Here is a 22,963-nt window from a genome sequence, read left to right on the forward strand (position 1 = left end):
CTGTCAGGACCAATTCACAGCTATACACATAGGATCCGACCGTCGCACCACAGTGACAGCTTGACTTCAAAAGAGGATGAGGGGGTTTCTCCAGCGGTCCGGAGAGTGCTAGGAAAACCAGAACATCACTGGTATTTCAGGCAAACAGCTCTTCATTCTCCCCAAGCAGAAACCCTTTAAAAGGAATGTCTAAATCACCCAGTGTATTAAGGCATCACATTCTTGCACAAATTGTAACAGACATTTTTTTCGTTGTGAAGAGACAGAGATGTTGCACGGATGTCAAATCACATAAAGCCGCAGCCCAACACGGTATCAGAGCCGTAATCTGTGCTTGTCGCTTTGTGAGGCAGGAAGGCAAGTAGGCATTAATATAGCCCTTGAGTGAAGCGGATCCAAACACAGTTTATTCTTCACCAGGATGAGCAGGTGAACGCCTTGCAAGAGTTCCTGCCATTCTTTCTGCCCTAGGTGTCTACTCCCCACCCCTCCTCATCTACGAGGCAGCCAGCAACACAGGCAGTGATCAAGAGCTGTATATATTAAGGGCTTTGGTCAAAGCCATACTGCTGAGAAATCAGTTGTGCTTGGACTGAGCAGTTCAGGCCAATGAAATGTGCAGCTTGTTATGTATTGATCGCAAACATGAAAATCACAACGGGGTTAGGAAGATAAGTGGACGCGGAGGCATTTCTGTAGTTAGCATGGAAGTGAATGTTTGTTTACTTGATCTTTCCTCAGACAGGAAGCTCCTGGGGAATTATTTTACACAAGACACAAGACAATGGGATTTGCTGTTCATCATCGTTGCTACATAGGACTTCAGGTTAATTTATCTGGTCCCTAATCATGGAACAAAGGGATTGTGCTCTAAATATGTACCTGTCTGTCTATTTCCCTCTCTCTCTCTCTCTTATCTATGTATCAGCTATATCTATTTCTACATATACATCATTTAACCTTCCTACAGTTAATAAATACCAATGGCAACAGTGCTAATATAAATTAATAAATAATATAAGGATTATAATACATATAATATAAATTACAAACAATACAAGGATACTATAAAATAGAGTTTAAGGTAATCAAGTATACACACACACACTTTCATGTATACCCTCTTTCAGATACTACTCCAAGGACTATTCTCCGCTCTTCTCTTTCTCCAAGCCTACAGCAGGCAATCCAGGGCACAAAGGGGCCCGAGAAGAGTGAGTAGTAAAGGGTGGTGTTGACACCCAAGTGGAAGCATCCAGCCAGGTGTGCTCTGGGTGGTCTATAACTTCGGACATGTGATCCTTGCCAGGTCTCTGCAGTGAACACCGGACAGCTTTTCACTGGGGGAAAAAGCCAGAGTTCCTAACAACATAAAGGTGCTCACCGTAGGTTTTTTTGGATGAGCAACGGAGAGCTGCAGGAGAAGAAAGAGAGAGAAGAAGGCTGGTGGGGGAAAGGCAAGGTGAAAACCCCGATAGAGTCTGCTTCTGAGCCCTCAGAAGATGGGTGATGTTAACTGTCTCAAAAAGCAACTCACTCTCCATGGTTTTGTTATAATGGACACTCAATACGGACTTGCCAGATTCAGACATGGTGGTGAGACAAATGGAGCTCAACCTTTTAATTACTTAATTGCTGGCCATAAAGTGGCGGCTCACTGCCAAAAGGCTGATGCTTGTCTGCAGTAGGATGACATTTTTCCAAAGGTAAGTGTATTTAGTTTTTATTTGTCCCTCACTGGCAGTTGTGCACAGTTTGGACAAATCACCTCCAAGCCTAGCTATAAAATGAGAAAATATAAAGTTAAAAAAATTAGCACAACTATTAAAAGCCCAAGTAACAGGTAAGAGATAATTTTGGATCTTAATGGCAAAGTTAATGGAAACTGTAGTTCAAAAAAGATGTACACAGAAATCTTGAGAGGCTCCAAGCTGATATGAAATGTTACTTCATTTGATTTCTTTTTCTATGTTTATTCACTTATTTTGAAAGAGAGAGCTCGAGTGAGTTGGGGGGAAGGGCAGAGAGAGAGAGAGGGAGAGAGAGGATCCCAAGCAGGCTCTGCACTGTCAGCACAGAGCCAGACACGGGGCTCGATCCCACAAACCGTGAGATCATGACCTGAGCCGAAGCCAAGAGTGAGTCCGATGCTTAACCCAACCGAGCCACCCAGGTGCCCCTGAAATGTCATTTTAAAACACGAATAAAATTTAACTACTGAAAAAGTTGAATACAAAGAAAAAAAATCCTATTATAAAAACAATGTTCGATATATTCTGTAGGGGCACCATATGGCCCGAGGTGCCCCAAAGAGCAAATCAGCACCTTGATATCCCAGAAGCCTCTTGCTGCCAACATGGTGTTTTAGCATGGAAGCCAAGCTGTGGCCTGCCCTTGCCCTTTCTGATTCTGATTTGTGATGCTCCCAACCTTGAGCTGAGCAGGCGGGGGGTCTGTTTTCCTGACCTTGACTCTGCAGCCTGACCCTGATCGGTGGGGCTCGCCTCGCTTCCCCTCGGCTGCATTTCCCCACCATTTATCTGGCTCCAGCTTGTTAACCTGACTCCCCGGCCCCGTCTGCTTCCTTTGCTTGAAGCTTCAATTTGATGATCATTATCCTGAATGCTACCTGACTCTGCTTAACCCCACCGAAGGAAAAAGGCAGGCAGTGCCCCGTGTCTTGCCTCATGACATATGAAGGTTCATACTTTTTACCGTGAAAATTAAAAGCAGCCACTTTGGAGTAAATGCCTCTAATCATTTTGGATGTGAGCTGCAGAAACAGATATTCGGGAGCTGGGGCTCATGACTGGGTCGATCAAGGTATGGGTGGACCGTGCATGGTCCCTCAGGGCGTGGCTATCCTACTTTCTAAGAAGCACAACTTTGCTGGTACTGTGTTATTCTGGTGGGTCCACACTGGCAAATGAGAAATCATCTTATCCTTAGAGGAAGCCTCAAGCCTGAGATCCTTGAAGCAAGGTTTCTAACACTTATGGGCACAATGGTTCATGGTCGAGGGGTTTGCTTTGGTGAAGGGGGTTCTGGAAGACACCTCCAGGGCGTGTTCACAGGGTGGACCCAACCTCCACTCCCCATGCAGAAGGGTGTGCCGGAGAGCACGGATTCTTAAAGTATGGTCCAGAGACCCCCGGGATCCCCGACACCCTTCCAGGAGGGCTTTGAGGTAACAGCTATTTCCAAAATAATATTAAGACATTTCCCACTTCCCTCAGGAGTTATCCAATAGAGTTTTCTAGAGCCTATGTGATGATATTGCAACAGATTGAATACAGAGGATGTAACACTCTGTTAGCCAGACATCTAGGAGATTTGCAAGAAAATGGAAAACAACATCATTTCCATTAGTCTTTTGTTTTGAATGCTGATGTCATTTTTCATCAGGGAGACTATTCTTGTCAACACGTCATGTTAATTTTTTTATTGTTCATTATGATTAATAAATGTATAAGTAACATTTTTCCCACGTTTACTTTCTAAAATGGTAAAGATTGATATATGTAACCACCACAAAGGCCTTTGGGGATCCTCAATAATCTTGGAGAGCGTCAAGGGGCCCCGATAACAGAGACGAACGCTTGCTCTGTTGGGAAATACATGGGCTTTCGAGCCAAGCAGACCCAGCTGTAAATTGAAACTCGTCCCTAAGGGTCTAGAACTTGGTGGCCGGTTTCCTACTCTCTTTGTGCGTCCTCTTCTCCCTGAATGAAGGAGACCCTGCAGATTAGCTGGCAAGCAGCAGGGCAGCAGTGGTGGCTGGCAGGCCCTCCGGGAGGGGGAGCCGTGGATGAGGTTGCAGCCACAGCTGTGCCCACAGCCACCCCTCACGTCCCTGAGCCACTGGCTGGAGAGGTGACCGAAGGCGTTTGCCACTTGGCCCTCCGCCTCGAGCAAGGAGGAAGCTGCTTGTGGTGCACCCCCAGGACCTGATCCACGCACGTGGCTTCTTCCCCTGTCTTCTCGGTCTTGTCCTCTCCTGAAGATGCGTGATAATTAAAACACGCCTCCTGCTCACTCCGTGCTCTGGGATTCCAGATGGTAGGACATGGGCCATTTCACTCACAAAGGGATCTGCCCTCGGGATGGCCACAATAAATGCCAGCTCGGCTGGTGCGTCCTCTTATCTGCAGGTGGAACAAAGCATCTGACCGACACCTGCGATAGGTGGGGAGTCAGTGTGTGCGTGATGTCCCCTGCGTCTCTCCGCTCGGCTGCTGGCCCTCGGTTGCTCATCAGATCCCGTGCTTTCCTGGGGCAGGTACCAGGCGCTGACCTAATCAAGTGCCTGCCTGCATGGAAAGGCACAGCAGCCGTGAACCTGCGGGTCGGGAGCTCGGTGTGTGAGGCTGGGTTGCCGCATCATCCCTGGTTTCCCCCACTGTCTGTCTTTAAGACTGTGTCTTCAAGGTCTTTCTGAGGGCATTCCCACGTGGTACTCAGGCTGCCACCAGTCATCCCGGAGACAGGGTCTCCCAAGACCCTCACAAAACAGCTCAGCGTGTAGGCAGGCAAGCTGGGGAACGCAATGTTGGATAGGCAACGCAAGGCCCCATTACTCCAGGTTTGGAAGGCAATGCGCAAACATGTCCGAGTTCTATGTCATTCAGGAAACCATTGCTCACCCGCCCAACCTGCAGAGCTCTGGATCTTTTGCTTCATTGGTGGAAAACAGAAACCTCTCAGGATTTGGACAGACCATGGATTTGGAGGCATGGGGGGAATCTGACGTGGCTGTGGATTTCCATCTGTCTTCCCGCCGCCCTCTGCTTCATCCCAACTCTGATCCCCAGGACCATCCAGCAGGGCTCCTTCCTCTGGCCTTGTCCCATGACCTCAAAGAGAAAATGACCCCATAGGGACTGTGTGTGCTTTGTGGTCCCTGAGTCATTAAGGTGACATCTCTCCAAGTGCGCTTTAACGATCACCAGCCCTCTTAGGACCCATCTCAGACAGGCTGTATCAGAACGATCATGGTGGGGAGACAGAAAGGGGAGCTGGATTTACAAGGCCCCAAGGTGGTTCTTAGATTACCCAAATTTAAGAATCATTGTGCAATTATATTATGTATTGTCATATTGTGACCTTGAGTTAGAGGAAGTGTTAAGAGCACACTTGCCTGAGCCTATAGAAGGGGTCTTATTTGAGCGTTTTCATAGAAGATTCCAGAGGAGTGTGTAGCTGATAATTGGGATTAGGAAGAAATTAATGGTTCGAGGCTGCACTGAGTTACAACTCAGTTATGACTAGGACGTCAGAAACTGGAATTGGGGAAGCATGGGGAATCTAGGTCTGAACTAGATTTTATTTTCTTTTCTACCATTTCTTAGAGAGACATGATACCAGGCAGGTCCGTCTTTGGGATGGGAAGAAAGATGGCGGCAGGTGAATCTAAGGAGGAGGAAGCAAATTTCAGGCAGCCCGTCAAGGGCTGGAGAATTTAAGGTCAAGGAAAGTTCTTGGCTACTCCCATTAGTTTCCTCAGGCTCTGAAACCTGTAATTTGGAAAGCTGACCTATGTGTTGGCTGTATTCTCTAAATTTATTTCCTCTTGATTTTCCTTCAGTGTTTATAGGTGTTTGAGACTTCCAGCCTGTCTGAACTGTGCCAAGGACGAAGCTACAGATGAAGTCTTATCCGTCCCTGAGTGTGAGCTTTTATGAGAGACTAGCATATGCATGGCACGTTGAGGACAGTGGGAAAAGCCAACAGGATGGGAACAAACCAGAGACCCAAACCTCTTCGATGCCCCCTCCCAGAGCCCTGGGTGTGCTGGGCTGCTCCTGTCTTGGCCGTTTTGTGCTCTGTATCCTTACAACCTCTCTAGGTTTCTCCCTCTCTCTTCTGTTCTCGTCTTCCCTCTGCCTCCCCAGCCCTCTGCCCAGGAGGAAGTCACCATCCTTCTGTCTGACCCACGGCGGTCAACTAGCCAAGCTCTCTCCTCCCTGGTGGATTGGCCGGCAAGGGCACTCGTGTTAGACAGCCGTGCAAACAGTTTTCTTCTCTAAGACAACTGGGATTACATATTTGGATTCCTGTCTGGGCCCTTATTCTAAGATCTCAGGGTCGAGTTTGATGTGTCTCTGCCAGAGGGTCCAATCAGGACATCCACTATGGGAAATCTGAGTTCCCTGCTATGAAGTCAGGGGCAGAAGACTGACTCCAATCTCACTCTGAATAAATCTGTTTCCTTGAGGTAACCCAAGACAACGACCCAGTAACTTACCAATTCTAGGAAGCCTTTGTTGGTGGTGGACGAAGGAAGGGGAAATGTAGCACTTTGGTGGACTAAAATACTGCCATGAGGCATAATACAATTTTGAATTTATTATGAATTTCAACAGGTGCGTGAACTTTCATAGAAAACTGTTACTGTTTCTATAAGGCCTCAAATACACCAAGACACTAGTTTTTTTCAGATAATAATATATGAGGGCAAGACCTTCTTGTGAAAGGGTCACCCTGACAGCCCTTGCAATGAATTTGCCAACGCATTTTACTTGGCTTTCAAATTTCAGATATGAATGTCTTCGGATTGCCAGCAAGCCCTATTTCCTTACCACCTTGTCTTGTCACTCATTTCTAATTCTTTGTCTCCTCATGATGGTTGTGAATCTGACGCTGGATTTTTTTCCCAGCATCTTCATTTGAAAGATGAAGCCCAGAGAGGTGAAGTGATTTGCCTATGGCCATAGAGGCTACTCGTGTCCAAGCAAAGACTACAGCCTGCCCCCCACCCCTTCCCCTGCGTGTTCTTTCATTGCAATGCTGACACTCCTTAACTTGTTTAACCCAAACAACAAAAACCAAATGTCTTCTGGAGTATTTTTCCACAGCACGCCATTTTGGACTGATAGGGAAATTTGCAAAGACCTAGAATGGTATCTGCAGAAAGACAGTGCTGGACCAAACCTAAGCAATATCTAAAAAAGGATGTTCAGGGGCGCCTGGGTGGCGCAGTTGGTTAAGCGTCCGACTTCAGCCAGGTCATGATCTCGCGGTCCGGGAGTTCGAGCCCCACATCAGGCTCTGGGCTGATGGCTGGGAGCCTGGAGGCTGTTTCCGTTTCTGTGTCTCCCTCTCTCTCTGCCCCTCCCCTGTTCATGCTCTGTCTTTCTCTGCCCCAAAAATAAATAAACGTTGAAAAAAAAAATTAAAAAAAAAATAAATAAAAAATAAAAAAGGATGTTCAGCGACTGGTCAGATTCCATTTGCTCCCTAATCTGGTGAGGTAGGGACAGGGAGAGGGCTGTGGTGGCCCGTGGAAGTCATTGTCACCTTCCTTTCTGCAGCTGCTTTGGTGTGGGGTGGCTGGCCCAGTCTGTGGGCAGGAGGAGGTCAGCATCACTCCTGGGGAAACCTTTAGGCTTGAGGCAGCCCATTTTGAAGTGAGAGTGAAAGGTTTTCAGGAGGGAAGCAAAGTTCTATTCCTTCCATCCTTTCAAAAGGCACAAACAACTGGTGGGATATGAGGAGTTTTTTTTTTTTTTTTCTATCTATCTATCATCTATCTATCATCTATATCTATCTATTTTTCTATCTATCTATCATCTATATCTATCTATCTATCATGTCTATCTATCTATCTATCTATCATCTATCTATATATTTCTCTATTATCTCTATCTATCTATCATCTATCTATCTATCTATCTATCATCTATATCTATCTATTTATCTATCTATTTATCTATCATGTCTATCTATCTATCTATCTATCTATCTATCTATATCTATCTATCTATGTCTGTCTATCTCTATCTATCTATCTATCTATCTATCTATATGTCTATCTATCTATCTATCTATATGTCTATCTATCTATCTATCTATCTATCTATATCTATGTCTATCTATCTATCTATCTATCTATCTACCTATCATCTATCTATATATCTATCTATCTATTATCTCTATCTATCATCTATCTATCTATCTATCTATCTATCAATCATCTATATCTATCTATCTATCTATCTATCTATCTATCTATCTATCTATCATCTATGTACCTATCTTCTTGCTCTCTACATTCTCCGTTATGTTACTTGAAAAAGACTACATAGGTTTTCACTGAAATTTGAGGATAGTTTGGGTTGGCTTGATTTCAAATAATGCTGCAGCACACACATGGGGGATCCCCAAGGAGAAAATCACCCCCTAAATGGTTAGATGGGAGCCCCTCAGGGTGGTTCTCGCTCTTAGGGGAGTTCACACTCTTGGGGAGTTCATGCCGTTGGTGTCTACGTTGCAACATCTAGAACTGGGACCAAGGTGGTAGGGTTTTGCAAGGTGCACAGTGAGTCCTGGAGACCACTGATGAGTCAGGGGCTTATCTGAAAACTAGCTATCATCATGGAACTTAAGATGCACACCTCGGCTTGAGAGAGGTGTGCGTGTGTGTGTGTGCATGTGTGTCTGTGTATGTGTGTGTCTATGTGTGTTCATATTTAAATGTGCATGGGTCTGTGTGTGTGCATGCATCCACATGTGCTTGTGTATCTATATATGCATACATGTATGCGTGCACACGTGTTTCTATGAGCATATGCTTGGATCTCTGTGTGCATGTGTGTCTATATATATGTGCATGTGTCTATGTGTACACACGTCTCCGTTTATATGCATGTGTGTCCGTGTGTGTGCATGCACATGTGTGGTAGGCTAGAACAGCAGGAAGGAGTCCCTAGAGATGAAAACGAAAGTTGTGTTTCATTAATGGCACAGCTCTGATAATGGCAAAGTCAAAGCCCACTAACTACAGTATTGATCACGCTGTCCCTGCCCATCCCATTGGCCACCTCTTACTTTCAGGTCACAGGTTTCCAAACCCAAGCTCACCCTTCGACAGACAGATATGCTCATTTTAGTGCCAGTGTGACGCTCAGAGATGGGAGCCGACAGCCTTTTGAACACAACTACGTGAAGGGCTCTGGCTTCCTTTGAACTGTTTCCTACAAACTTTTGCATGGAAATTACACAGGCGAGGCAAGAATCACTGTGGCCAGAGAAAGTTTAAATAGGACCAGCATTATTTATACCCCTGCAGTGTCTGGCAAAGAATTTAAGTGGATGTCCACACAATTCGCCTCTTAAAAATGTTTCAATTGGAACAAAGAGAATGATTGAGGCACAAAGTTAATTTTTGTTCTGAGTCAGCTAGAATCTGTCTTTGCTTCTCACTTTGTATGTGCAGACACAGGATGAGGTGAACCAATCGTGGAGAAATGATGGGGAAATACCAGTTCCTGAACAAAAAGACAGATTTTGAAAATTACCCTACCTTTCCTCTATCTGATACCATTCTATGGCTGGTAAGATGCAAACCACTCCCTACTGTAAATAAAGGTACCAATAGTAATTGTCAGAGGGTGGAAAATATATTCAAAGAGAGTTCTGAGTAGTTTTATGTTTTACTGACAAATGACACAAACGCAACTCAGCCCCCTGTAACAGCTGGAAGATGCAAAGTAAATCCACACACATTTTTTAAAGCGTAATTTTAGTTCTGGAAGAACAGTTAAATGTCAATGATTTATTCAAAAAAGCCATGGCTGGAATGGGGCTGTGAACACACATATGTGCTTTCAGGATATGTTCTTCATTAAAGAAACTAACAAAACTGTTGCCGTCCTGCTTTCGCCTGCCATCTTAAAGTCAATATCCAAGAGTGAGGAAAGAAGGGGCATCTTCTAGCCTCACGCATGACTGTAAACCAGGTGAAACCCTTCTCCAGGTCCATCTTCTGTGCTGTTCTTGTTCTCTCCCCACTCCACCCCTCCCCCCCGGGGCTCTGGTGACATGACTCTCTTTCCTTCAGCCTGCGGATGCTCTCAGACTGATCCCCAATTGCCCTGAATTTTCCACAACATTGACTTCATCCCTTGCAATAGACCTTCCCCTTTATCCCAACAACATTTTTGCAGGGTATATGCCTAGTCAAAGTGATAAACCAGTGCAAACAAGGTATAGATTTGCTGCTGTGGATTTTCTCCAGCCAAACAGCATGTGCATTTCAAAAGAGGCCTTGAATTTTGTAAGAATTGAGTAATATCAAAAATCGTCAGCACTATATCAGGGTCAGTGGGAAAATAATTTGTGAAGGGCAGTTTTCTCCACTGTCCTTAAATCACACTCTTACGGTGCTGCATGCTTTCTTTCTAGACCTCAAGTAGGCAGGATGGACCCAACTGCAGTGTTGAAAAACCCTCCTGCATGGGTCTGTGACTTCACTTCCTTCTTCTTCAGCAAGAAGTGACCACCTTGGAGCACTGAGGGCCATGTCACTCTCCCCTCAAAAACCTTTCCTGGTTCCCCATTATCAACCAAATGAATTCCAAACTCCTGTTCTGTCATACTAGATGTCCTCGTTCTAGAAGACTCAGCCTGTCCTGCTTTCCTGACCCCTTGTTGTCATCCCAGCACAAATCCTGTGCCCTCATGGCATCTCACCATTGATTTCTCAAACACCTGAACTTTTCTACTTTGTGGTCATGCCCTTCCTCAGCCTGGACCATCTCTCCCTCCGTTCTGTTTGCAATCTACCATATTCCTTTATGCAGATTTAGCTCAACTGCTCGCTTCTCCACGGAAATAGATCAGGAGCGCTTATGCGCCCAACATGAGCTCCCATAACATCTATCACACTCTTCCTTGGTCATACTCCATGGAAGGAGATGCTTGTTGTAATTGAGAATCTTTCTCAGTGATTCCTAACTGCCCTTCCCTCACCCTCAGATCGCTTCATAAAGCTCCTCGGGTGATGTGTTACTTCTCCAAGGTGGAGAGACTGCACATTTCTGCTTTGATTTCCCCGGGAGGGCTCATCAACCTAGCGCTTGTCATCTAAGACATCATAACTATACCACTTCATAGGAAAGTAAAATATTACTCATAAATTGACCAATTAAACAATTAGCTCCCCTTACACATGCCTCCCTGATTAATAGCAGCGTCTACTTTGGTGGGATCTCTTAGTCAGTCTTGATTTTTGCATGGCAAAGTGATTATAAAGTGAAGGTGAGAGGGAATTTCATGAAGGTGATGAAGCGGATGCTGGGGAATTCTGAGTCACAGGCAAGATAAATGTGTGTCAGCAATTGGAGACTAGGTCACTGAGGCACAGAAAGTCAAAAATGATCATTAATGACATGATAGGTGCTTCGAGAGAGAACGACTTGAAGAGAACTGATTAAGAGATGCTTAAGGGAGAGCTGGTGAAATGTGTGTTTTTGTGACTCTACAATCCTTCTATGAAAAAGTCAAAGAGGAAGTGAAATGTATTATATCCTGCTGTTATGTGATTTGTTTGGGAAGATTATGCTCCCCCCTTCCATGACCATGTGTAACTTTGTTCTACAAAGTAGTGCATGGTGTTAAGCGTAAACTCCGTCTTATTAAATACAATGAAACAGATTTATTTTCATCATGTTTAGTTTTATTTTGGAAGATGAAGACCTAGTCGATATTTTAGATCTTCCTCTTTTTCATGAAGTTTGGCCCTCATTTATGAGACCCGTTTGACTCTGTCCTTTTCTGGTCTCAAATGTCTTCAGAGAGTGAGTACCTCCTATAGCTACTTATGCAGATGTCCAAATACCTTACTGAGCAGTAACATCTTGCTGGCAAGAACCCTGTCTTCATTCTTATATTTATAGTACACAGTCAGTACTCAAGGGAGACCGAATGAAGGGGACACTAGTTTAAATGAATGAATGTACAACTCGGGTTGGTTTTCCTTTGCTTGAAAGGGTGTTAAGAATGGGATTCTCTTGGGCTTCAGCAAAGCAGCTTAGTCTCATAACCTTGACTACAAAACCAAGAAAAGGCTTACCCAGGTAAGCTCATGGCTACAATCTCAAGAGTTGAGAAAGGAGAGAAAATTCTAGTTCTTATTTATTTGCCAGGAAAAAGGAGAGAGCAACATGTTATGGCTGGTGTTTTAGGACGGTTCAATCTCTTTAAAGAATGCTTGTTTATCATTATCAACCCAACATCGATGTTTCGGATTTTCACTTGCAACAAGTAGCCAGCTTGCCGACTTCTGACTGACTCCATTGCCAAGTGCCGTGTCCAATGTCACTGGGGTGATTACTGCGCGTGGCAGAGCACGCCAAACTACTCCATGTGTCATAAACCCAGATGTTTTCTTAATATTTTACTAGGGAAAAATTCAAACAAAACCGAAGTAGAAAGACTAGCGTAAGCATCCACACATTCATCACGTAGCTTCAACTATTCTGAATATTTTGCTGTGTTTGCTTCCTCTGTTACCCTTTCTTCCTTAATAAGGATATTCCGTTCATTTATCGTTCCTTCCTTACTTCCTTTTTCTTTTTTTTTTTTTTTTTTTTGGTATTTATTTATTTATTTATTTATTTAGAGAGGGCTCACAAGCAGGGGAGGGGCAGAGAGAGGGAGAGAGGGAATCCCAGATAGGCCCCGCATTGTCAGTGCAGAGCCCAATATGGGGCTCGAATCCACAAATCGTGAGATCACGACCTGAGCCAAAAGGAAGAGTCAGACACCTCACTGACTGAGCCACCCAGGTGCCCCTCCATCTTTACATCTGAAAAACCAAGATCAGTCATGCTTTAGAAATCGCATGCTTTAGAATCTTCTGCTTGATTCTTTGTCATATTATTTAGCTTGATTACAGTTTTGCTCTTTTCTGGAGAGGAAGTGGTGATGTGTCCTTTGTATTACATCATTTTAGGAGACACACAATGTCGTGTCCTGCTTTCCATGATGCGAAGACAGTCTGATCTCTACATTATGAAGTTTCCCATCAATCTTTCATCAAATGGCTTCATCCATAATGATCCTTATGGAACCTATTTCCTTTTGGGTTTCAAAATGATATTTCTAATGCTATCATTCTTTTCAGGTTTATTAACTGAGATTCTTTTTGAACAAAACTCCTCTTCATCATACGGGGCCACTTGATTACCCTGAAATGCAGTTCTTATAAGAAAGGCAAGATAAACACTCATTTCCTTATTTTTTTTATTAAAAACATTTTTAATGTTTATTTATTTTTGTGAGAGAGAGAAAGAGCATGCGTGGGGTAACGACAGTGAGAGAGGGAGACACAGAATCCAAAGGAGACTCCAGGCTCTGAGCTGTCAGCACAGAGCCCAATGTGGGGTTTGAACTCATGGACGGTGAGATCATGACCTGAGCCGAAGCCGGGAGCTTTAACCAACTGAGCCACCCAGGCTCCCACCACCCCCTTATTTTTAATTGCCAACATTTAGAGCAAGAAGTTATCTTAGTTATTCCCAAAATATTTTTCTCTCTTTTGGGCTTCTTCTCTTTTATCTGTGATTATCAATTCAAACATTTAAAAATATATATTAATGCAATTCAGTCAATTGCATTCATTATTATTTAAATTAAAATTATTTTATCTTTTGTCAATGGAAGTCCCTCCAGATTGGCCTTGGTTCCCATTTAATATGACCTGAGATTCCTAGGTAGCTTCTTTGACTTCTGGGACAACAGAATACTCCAGGCTCATCTTATATATTTCCTCCCTCGACTGGGGATTGGCCATCCTTCCAGGGAATTCCCTTCAGTAGGAAATGATGTTTAGACGCCACAGTCAGGGCTTCACTTGGGTTGTCATTTCTCTTATTCCTTTTTAGAGGACATACACACAAAACATATACTTTTGAAAAAAATCATGAGCTCATCTTGATGTGTCAAGTAACATGACTTTTACGTATCTTCTTTCGTTGTCTAGAAAACAATGAAACTCTTTCCTTTTACACTTGGTAGTCTTGCTTCCTAATAGCATTAATGTAATTCTTTTTTCATCATTCTGCACCATCTATAGGTTAGTTTCAAAAAGACTGGTACTAATACGACAACTACAAATTTGACTACTGATGTTTCAGATTTCTTTGTAGCTCTATTTTTCTTGAGACCATGTTCCAGTAAGTGTAGTCAAAAATACTGTTTTAAAGACATTTGAAATAAATCTTTTCCTTGTAGTTATGTTATTAACTTGGCCTCCAGATAGATTCATTCATATACTTATTTTTATTTTTTTAGGTACTTTCGTGTTATTTTATGCGATGTTATTTTCAAAGTCAAATCTGTATAACAAGGTACATGTATAAGCCATACACTTAAAACTTTATAGTTTCTAACAATATATCCGGGAAATTGCTCCAATTAGAACATAGTTTTATTTTTCCTCTTCTATTTTTAAAGCTGATTATGCTCCATTGTGTAGCTATATCCTAATATATTCAACCAGTCATTTACTGATGGACATTTGGGCTGATTCTAATTTTTGTTACTACTATAAGTAAATACTATAATGAATAAATTTCCTAAAGTTGTATCATAGTTTGGAGGTGTCTCTTCAGGGTAGATTCTAGGAAAGATTCTGGGTCAAGGATGAGTGCAAGGACAAATTTGTTGGATGTTGTTAAGTCCCACCCTAGAGAGTTGTATCCTAGTTCACTCACCGTCAATGCCTGAGGGCTCCTGTTTCTCTACGGTCTCCCCAACAGAGAAGGCCATCAAACATTTGGGTTTTTGTCAGTGTTACAGGCAAGAAATGCTACCTCAGCGTGGTTTCTCTGGCTGTAAGAGAGGCAAACCATTTTTTCAGGTACCTATGCCAACAAAGAATGTGGTCGGTCACCTTTTGAGTGTTTTAGACTAAAGCACCTAATCAAACTTACCATGTAACCTGCCAATGTGAAAACTCCAATCTATTTTTAGCTCTAAGAACTTGGTAGCAGGAAAAGAAAAAGATGAGAATGAATTCCAAGGTCCTTTTTTTTCTATAATTATATTGGTGGGGGGGGGTGGTCTGAGATAATTAAATCTCTCAGTGTACCTGGCAATGCTCAAGGAAGAGAGTGCAGTGGTCACCACCATGTCCTGGGGAAGCAACCAGTGGCTCCAGGTGGCTTAGGGCCAGAAGCTGGAGGGAGAAAACCACACAGCATTTTGCAAATCAACACATGAGAAGGTGATTCAAACCCTAAGCCCAGGTGCAGAGCTCTGAGGATTCTAGTCCCCACCCCCACAGTCTAAACTTATTCACATATGGGTTCTAATGGAAGGAGAAGGTTCCAAAGACTCCATTTTACAGGTATTTGCAACATCAGGATCTCTGCGTTAGGAGAAAAAAATTCATTTGGTGTGAACTAGCATGTATGTTGATGAGACAAAAATGCGGTGACTCCTTTGTGAAGAGTCTTCGTTGGGATCCTCTACCAGGAAGGCAAATGAGTCAGGGCAAAGACTAATTTCTTTTCTGATATTAAAATTATATTTACTATGAAGGCTTTTGACTGCTAATCATAAACTTCAGATTGAAATTGACAAATGAGATCATTAACCTAAACGTATTCAGTCGTGATTCCAAAACAAAAAAAACCCAAAAAAACAAAACAAAACAAAAATCCATCAGTGGAACCCTAAGGCCAAGAAGTTAACCAGAGGAAGAAAGAGATTTTCTTTTTTTGTTTTTAAATATACCTCAACCAGAAGCCTCCACATGCTCACAAATGAGGTGTTAAATTTATCTCTTGACCTGCAGGCAACCTTACTGGAAATTGAGATAACCACAGGGCACTGTCCATTTGTCAAAATTTGGTTCTTTCCCTTAGCGTTTTTTCCCTGGGATCAAGGGTCACTTCAGAGGCCTTGTACAACGTGCACATAACAATTAGAACACAGAAACCAGCCCCTGGCGGGGACTTTGACTGTGAGCCTTGTCAGACAGAGGAAAAGGGACATATTAGATGTATGGGTTCTAGCAGGCACTAGAAACCCGAGGACATGTTTCCAAGTAACTGGAAATAGCAAGAACCAAGCAGAGATGAGAGTGAGTTGCCAGGGACTTAAAAATAGGCTTACAACCTCCCCTGGTTTCAACAGATATTTAATAAGCACTGGGACTAGAAGAGACTGGCAAAATAAAGGCATTCAGTAAATAATTGCTAAATGAGTAAACGGTTGTGAAACCCTGGAGTAGAATCTACAGGAGATGAAATCGAGCACTGACTTTGTTTTTCTCACATGTATGGCATATTCGTGTTCCTTATTTCTTACTTGCCATTTGGTTTATTTCATTTTTCCCTTGAAGTTTCGTACTAAAACACCCTTCTTTCAGTACATTTTCTTTTTTTTTAAATTTTTTTTTCCAACGTTTTTTTAAATTTATTTTTGGGACAGAGAGAGACAGAGCATGAACGGGGGAGGGGCAGAGAGAGAGGGAGACACAGAATCGGAAACAGGCTCCAGGCTCCGAGCCATCAGCCCAGAGCCCGACGCGGGGCTCGAACTCACGGACCGCGAGATCGTGACCTGGCTGAAGTCGGACGCTTAACCGACTGCGCCACCCAGGCGCCCCTCTTTCAGTACATTTTCTGATGGAGTCCATGAGAAAAACAGTACCCATTAGTCACTATGTAGTCTTTATCTTACATTTCTCTTTATTTTAAAAAGTCAATGTTATTATATATATATATATATATATATATATATATATACATATAAATAATATACATATACGTTCTGAGTAGCTTATAGGTCACTTGGAATGACACGCCATTGCAAGAAATCATTTTTCATCGGTATGAAGAAGGTAGGGTTAGTTTGTTGGGGCTGCCATAACTAAGTACCGTGAACTGCGTAGTTGAAACAACAGAAATTATTGCTTCACAGTTTTGGAGTTTACAAATTGGAAATCCAGGTGTTGTCTGGGCCATGTTTTCTCTGAAGGTACCAGGGGAAGGGTCTGTTCCAGTCCTCTCTCCTAGCTTCTGGCAGTTCCTAGGTTTATGGCAGGGTAATTTCAACCTCCATATGGTGTTCTCCTTGTGTGCGTCTGGTCCGAGTTTTCCCTTTTTTGCACTACTAGGTATTTATCCAAAGGGTACAAAAATGCTGATTCAAAGGGGCACAGGCACCCCAATGTTTATAGCAGCAGTATCGACAATAGCCAAATTAAGGAAAGAGCCCAATGTCCATCGACTGATGAATGGATAAAGAAGACGTGGTGTATATATACAATGGAGTATTACTCGGCAATCAAAAAGAATGAAATCTTGCCATTTGCAACAATGTGACCGGAACTAGAATGTATTATGCTGAGTGAAGTCAATCAGAGAAACACAAATATCATACGGTTTCACTCATATGTGAAATTTAAGAAACAAAACAGATGAACATAGGGGAAGGGAAGGAAAAATAAAATAAGATAAAAACAGAGAGGGAGGCAAACTGTAAAAGACTCTTAAATACAGACAACAAACTGAAGGCTGCTGGCGGGTGTTCGCTGGGGGGATGAGCTAAATGGGTGATGGGAATTAAGGAGGACACTTGTTGGGATGAGTACTGGGTGTTGGATGTAAGTGATGAGCCACAAAATTCCACTCCTGAAACCAATATAAACCAATACTACATGTTAACTGACTTGACTCTGAAAAGAAAAAAAAAGGTGGACCAGTCATATCAGTATAGGGCCCACCCTACTGAACTATCTTATCTGAACTAACATCTGCAGCAATCCTATTTTTAAACAAGTTCACCCTCTGAGGTAAAGGGGGTGGTTAGAACCTCAACCTATGTATTTTTGGGTGTCACAACTCAACTCATAGCAGAGATCTTAGTGGTGAGATCATTCATGGGAATGTGTTAATTGCTATTAAATGCATGAGTATAGTCTCATGCATTTAATATAGTTGATTTAGTATAGTCTCATGCATTTAGTATAGTTGATAGATCTTAACCTGGAATTAACAGACCACATTATCCTCTGTCATTGTCTTATGAGGTGGCCATGGCTGACGAAGCCCGTCAATATGGAAAAGTTAAGAGTTACAAATTGTTTTGTTTTGTTTCGTTTTTTTTATTCCAGAAGTAGGCTTTCGAGAGTGTGCCAATAAGAATAAAAGCTGTATCTTGGCCTAAAGAAAATGATCTCATTGGGATGCCTGAACGCATGATTAGAATGTAAAGCAGCAGGTTGGTTAACATTAAATGACACTCGTGGGGGGGTGTAGCTCAGTGGGAGGGCATTTGACTGCAAATGACACTCTTCTGACCCAACAATGAAAAGGATAAATGTTTAGATTGCCACGATTGTAAGGATTTAAAAGTAAGGAGATAATGGCTTCCTAAATGACAGGCTGAGGAGCTGGACAGACCCTTTCCCCTGTGAAACAGCCCTTTAACTGCTGAAAATGATTAAACAAGACAAAACAAACAAACAAAAACCTCTTCAAGTCTCTCAAAATTGTTGGAAGGGACTATATCAAATGGAGAAGCATCTAGTGAAGAAAATCTACGAAATGTCTGTCAGAACGGCAAGACGCTGTGTCATTTGAACCAGGAGATGCTCACATTAGCTCCTGCCTTCCCTCAGCTCAGTGTGGCAGGACTCTATTCTGGGTATGGCTCAGAAGAGGGGGGTCCCTCTCCTTGTGCCTCGCAGTCTGCATCTACAGTTTCGCCACAGAAGGGGCAAGTTGCTGACATCATTCTTCACCTCCGCCTCCAGCTTTGGACTGGAGAAGCTCTAGTCCACGTGGGTACAGCCAAGATGACAGGGCTCCCTCCCCCCTCTGATCCCACAACTGTAGGGTCAAAGCTCTAGTCCGGACAGAACTGGCTGAGAAATGCTGGGCTCCCCTGCCCAGGTTCTCTCAAAGGCCAGAAGACCCATGTGGTGAGGGACGAGCTGAGCAGACAAGGTACCATCCCTACCCAGAGCCCCAATAATACTGCCAGGGTGTCCTGAGAGTAGTGGGTCGCTGACCTCAGCCCTGCTTGGGCGCAGTGTCTCTGCTCTGGGGGAAGGGCAGGCCTGAAGAGCAGAAAACGCCAGTGTGGTGCCTGAACGGGACTGTCTTTACCAGGAACAGAACGTGTGGCAGTTCATGTAATACAGGTTATTATGCTAAAGCGTCTTCCTACAGAAGAATTGAAAATTTATCTAAAAGCAAAATGAAAAAAAAAATGTGTTAGAAGAAAGAACCCTATTGATTAAAAATGAAGTGCAGTAATTCCCATGGCTCGCACTTGCACCTCCTATCGTGAGACACGGGGGTCCAGAGCTTTCCCCATTTATCCAATTGCAGACTCAGCTCTTCCTTGCTACTACATCCCACGATATATTAAAACCAAATTGCTATAGAGGCGACAGGAGTGGAGTCACCTTCACTTTCACTTCATCAGTAATGGCTAGGACTTCGACAGCACGGAAGCTTCTTATTGAATCAGCAATTAGAACAGAGGGAACACACACTGCAAGGATGTCAATCTGCCTGGCCGTTATTTGAATGAGTGCCTTTTCGGTTCAGAACTATCCAGACCATTAGATGGGATTTTTATAAAAAGACTCTAATCAGTGCTTTGTGAGGTGTGCTAATTGGCTTCTGGAGACAAGCGGCCACGATGAAAGATCAAGGCCAGAACTCCCTTTGCTGGGACTGTCAGGCTTCCTGCATCATGTGTGAAGGTCATGCCTGGCGTGGGGATCTCTGGGGGCAGACTCCCGGGAGCCCCAGCAGACTCTCAAGGAGTGGTGATGCAATATGTTCCCTGATCGCTGTTGGGGGTCCCTAAGGATTCGAGAAGTTACTAAATTTGTCATCATGAATGTTTCAGCTCATGTGGGTGATTATTGGTTCTTCTCTAGTCCTAAAAAAGGATGAGCATCTCGATGTCTGACATGTCATTAAGCATAGGTGTTTTCTATTTCAGACAGTGGCTGCTCTGCATTGAGAGTCTCTTTACTCTTTGAACAAAACGGCTTAAAAAGAATTTTTAAATACTGTACATATGAAGTATCCAAGCAATTAATAGAAAGAATCAGGGCAGCACCCTGAATGTGAAGGCATAAAATACATTTTTGTTTCTATCACATTCACTACCAATTCTTTTCAGATTCTTTTTGTGGGAACTACAGAATGTTTCTCCTCTTGGCTCTTGGGTTAAACGCTGTATGCACAATGAATGATGTTATGTACTTTCCAAAAGTTGAGAGTAAAGATGACCCAATTTTTAAACAAATATATAGCAAAATATACACATGAAAGCTAGAATTATGGATTTTTTGAAGCAATTTTCTTAGACCACTGTTCTATCTCCTCTCTTCTGTGGTGCCACGTTGCTTAACATTCTCTGTAATTGGCTTATTTCATTGACTTCTCAAGCAAATATTCATGGAATATTTGTCATGTGCTAGGTACTCTGTAGAAGCCACAGATAGAGAGACAGATGAAGCATGATTCTTGCCTTCAAGAAGCATATAGTTTAGTAAAAAAAGGAAAAAGTAAGGTACGTGTGCCACTGGAGGTGTGTTCTACAGAAGGTCAGACACAGCTACACACGAAGGACATAATATCTGAACAAACTCTTAAAGGAAAGGATTTTGGCAGACTAAAAGGGAAAAGGGTCAGGGTCGAGGCCTCATGAATGGGAAATGAATATCCCTAGTATAACTGGAAATGTAGAAAGACTTGGCCGGCCAGCAGGAAGAGTTTCCAACAGAATAGCCTCCCATCAATAAAACCCATCTCTTAGTTTGTTTTTTTCAATTAAATAATTTTTTTAAGTTTATTTATTTATTGAGAGAGATCGAGAGAGAGAGAGAGAGAGAGAGAGAGAGAGAGAGAGAGAATGAGTAGCAAAGGGGCAGAGAGAGAGGGACAAAGAATCCCAAGCCTGACACGGGGCTCAAACTCATGAATCATGAGATCATGACCTGAGCCAAGATCAAGAGTTGGATGCTTAACTGACTGAGCCACACAGGCACCCCACCCATCTCTTTCTTTGTAACCACAATTTTTGTTGACCCTATTGCAAATTTGAAGCCTCCTGATTGACCAGACTTAATTATGTGACTTTTTTTTTTACATATTCCCCAAATCCTACCTACTCTCAAAAAAAAAAAACAAAAAAAAAAAAAACAAAAAAAACCAAACCATATATATTGTTTGTTGTATTGATGACGCTCAAGAGAATTGTCACCAGTCATGATGGCAATTCTCAAACAGGAGTCCCTGGTGTCCTTTTAGCTGTGACAATAGCTCACTAAGCTTACCCATGGAATCTGTTCTGGAGGTGAGAAAAATCATTTGAAATTTATATGTTGGTGTATTTGTTACAGAATCAGACTTCTTACCTTATAAACATGCTCTAGGTGGGCTGATAGGTGCTTTCAGAGGCACCTTGCTCACTCTCTTACTGTTGGCTTCAGCGGGTGTTCTGGACAGCCTGTATTTATTGTCATTATGCCTAACTCCCTGTCTACTAATTTGAAGGTAAATGTCTCCAAGGTGTCGTGGCATCTCACTGTTTTCAGGGATCTTTCTCCTTCAGGCAGAATAAACCCAACTCCTTTGCTCATTCTAACCAGTGGTTCGGTTACACAAACAAAACAAAAACCACAGAATCCTCACCTGGAATTGCCACTTCTCATCCTGTCTTTGGGCTATTATTTTCTCCCTTGATAAAAATATGTCAGCAGTTTCAATGATAAGTTACACGGCTACTATTTCTAGAACTTTTTTCTTCTGTCCCCGCAGCCCTTCTTACTCTAACCATGAGCTGACAAGTTAAACGCGGCCAACAAAATTGTATGAAAGGCCTAACGCACTTGATATCTCGCAAATTTTTCCCAGTGCACCCTTCTTTTTCCTCCAGAAAAGTGAAGTGTTTTCCCAGAATGGGTTTGCTTATGCCTTTTTCTGCCTGTAGGGAAGACTTGACCTCAACCTGCTCTTCCAACCTTCGCCCACAACCCCAGATGGTCAACCCACTTGTCACCCGCCAGGCACATAAAACAATTTGCTATTCCTGAAATGGGTCTTTGGGCCCTGTCTCTGACACATGCCGTTTCCTTCTTTTGAAAAGTGCTCCCCTCCAGGATTACACTGGCTGCAGGCATAGTCTGTGCGTCCAAAAATGATGTGGTAATACCAAAGACGATTTGCAAGGGGGACTTGTGAGTCAGGGCTGGGAATTCTCACTTGACTCCTCCCCTCACTAGTTATTTATTAAAATGCAAGACAACGTGAGGGAGTTTATGGGTCAATATGGCTGGGAGTGCATCCACGGGCTGTCTCTGCAGCCAGATGGCCTTAATGTGAATCCTGGTTCTGTCCTTTTCTCTACCTGTGCCCTTAGGTGGGTTATTTTTCCACACCTCTGTTGCCTTTCAAGGGACATTGGGATAATAAAGTTACCTTCTCGATTGTCTCATCACACTCAGGTGTAAAATTGGGATAATGGGAGAATTTGAAAGGCCACTGGGAGGATTAAATGAAATTAATACGTTAACAGTGAGAACAATGTTCCAATTATTAGGAAGACAGGAAGCATTTCAGAAATGTTAACTATTTCATACTTATCATCTTAGCAGGTGTCAAGTTACCAATTCGCCCAAAATATAATAAGTTACTTGTACCAAAAATATAAAATACCGAAACCAAACACGTCTGCTCTTTCAAAGCCTAAGCTGAGTGTCTCAATGGCTCCCTTTACTTGGATTAAGTGACTTACTCTCCTTCTCCCTGTCCCTCTTCAGGTACTTAGGCAGGTCCCGTGGCTCTTTGCTGTGTGCAAAGAACAGGTGCCCGAGACTTGGAGTATGGACAGAAGCTCTGTGGGTGAGAGTCTGCGGAGGTAGGGCAAGTATCGGCACATTCGTTTACTCCACCTTGAGCCCTGCTCGGTGCTGGGTACATCTACCCGTCTCTCTCCCCACCTCTCGGACTCCCCACTGGAACAGTTTGTGAATTAATGAGACCGTGCGCCTAAAATCCTGAGTGATAAAGAAAGAGACGCTAACCAAAAAAAATCGCACGTGTTTCACCAATGAAACTTCCCTCCAGAATACAAGCTCGTAAAGCTTGGTACGAGTTGGGCACTCAGCCAACCTTCTGTAACAAAACAATTTTCTCCAAATGAA

The 22,963-nt window shown here is 43.1% G+C and overlaps 1 protein-coding gene across 2 annotated transcripts in view; it reads right to left on the reverse strand.

Moving 5' to 3' along the window:
• Positions 1-22,963, reverse strand: part of XKR4 (XK related 4) — a 429,303-nt gene that overhangs the window by 120,463 nt on the left and 285,877 nt on the right. The gene's annotated exons all lie outside the window — the stretch shown is intronic.

The sequence above is a fragment of the Puma concolor genome, chromosome F2, assembly GCF_028749965.1.
Source record: "Puma concolor isolate L17-30 chromosome F2, mPumCon1.1.hap2, whole genome shotgun sequence".
In the NCBI taxonomy this organism is placed as follows: Eukaryota; Metazoa; Chordata; class Mammalia; order Carnivora; family Felidae; genus Puma; species Puma concolor.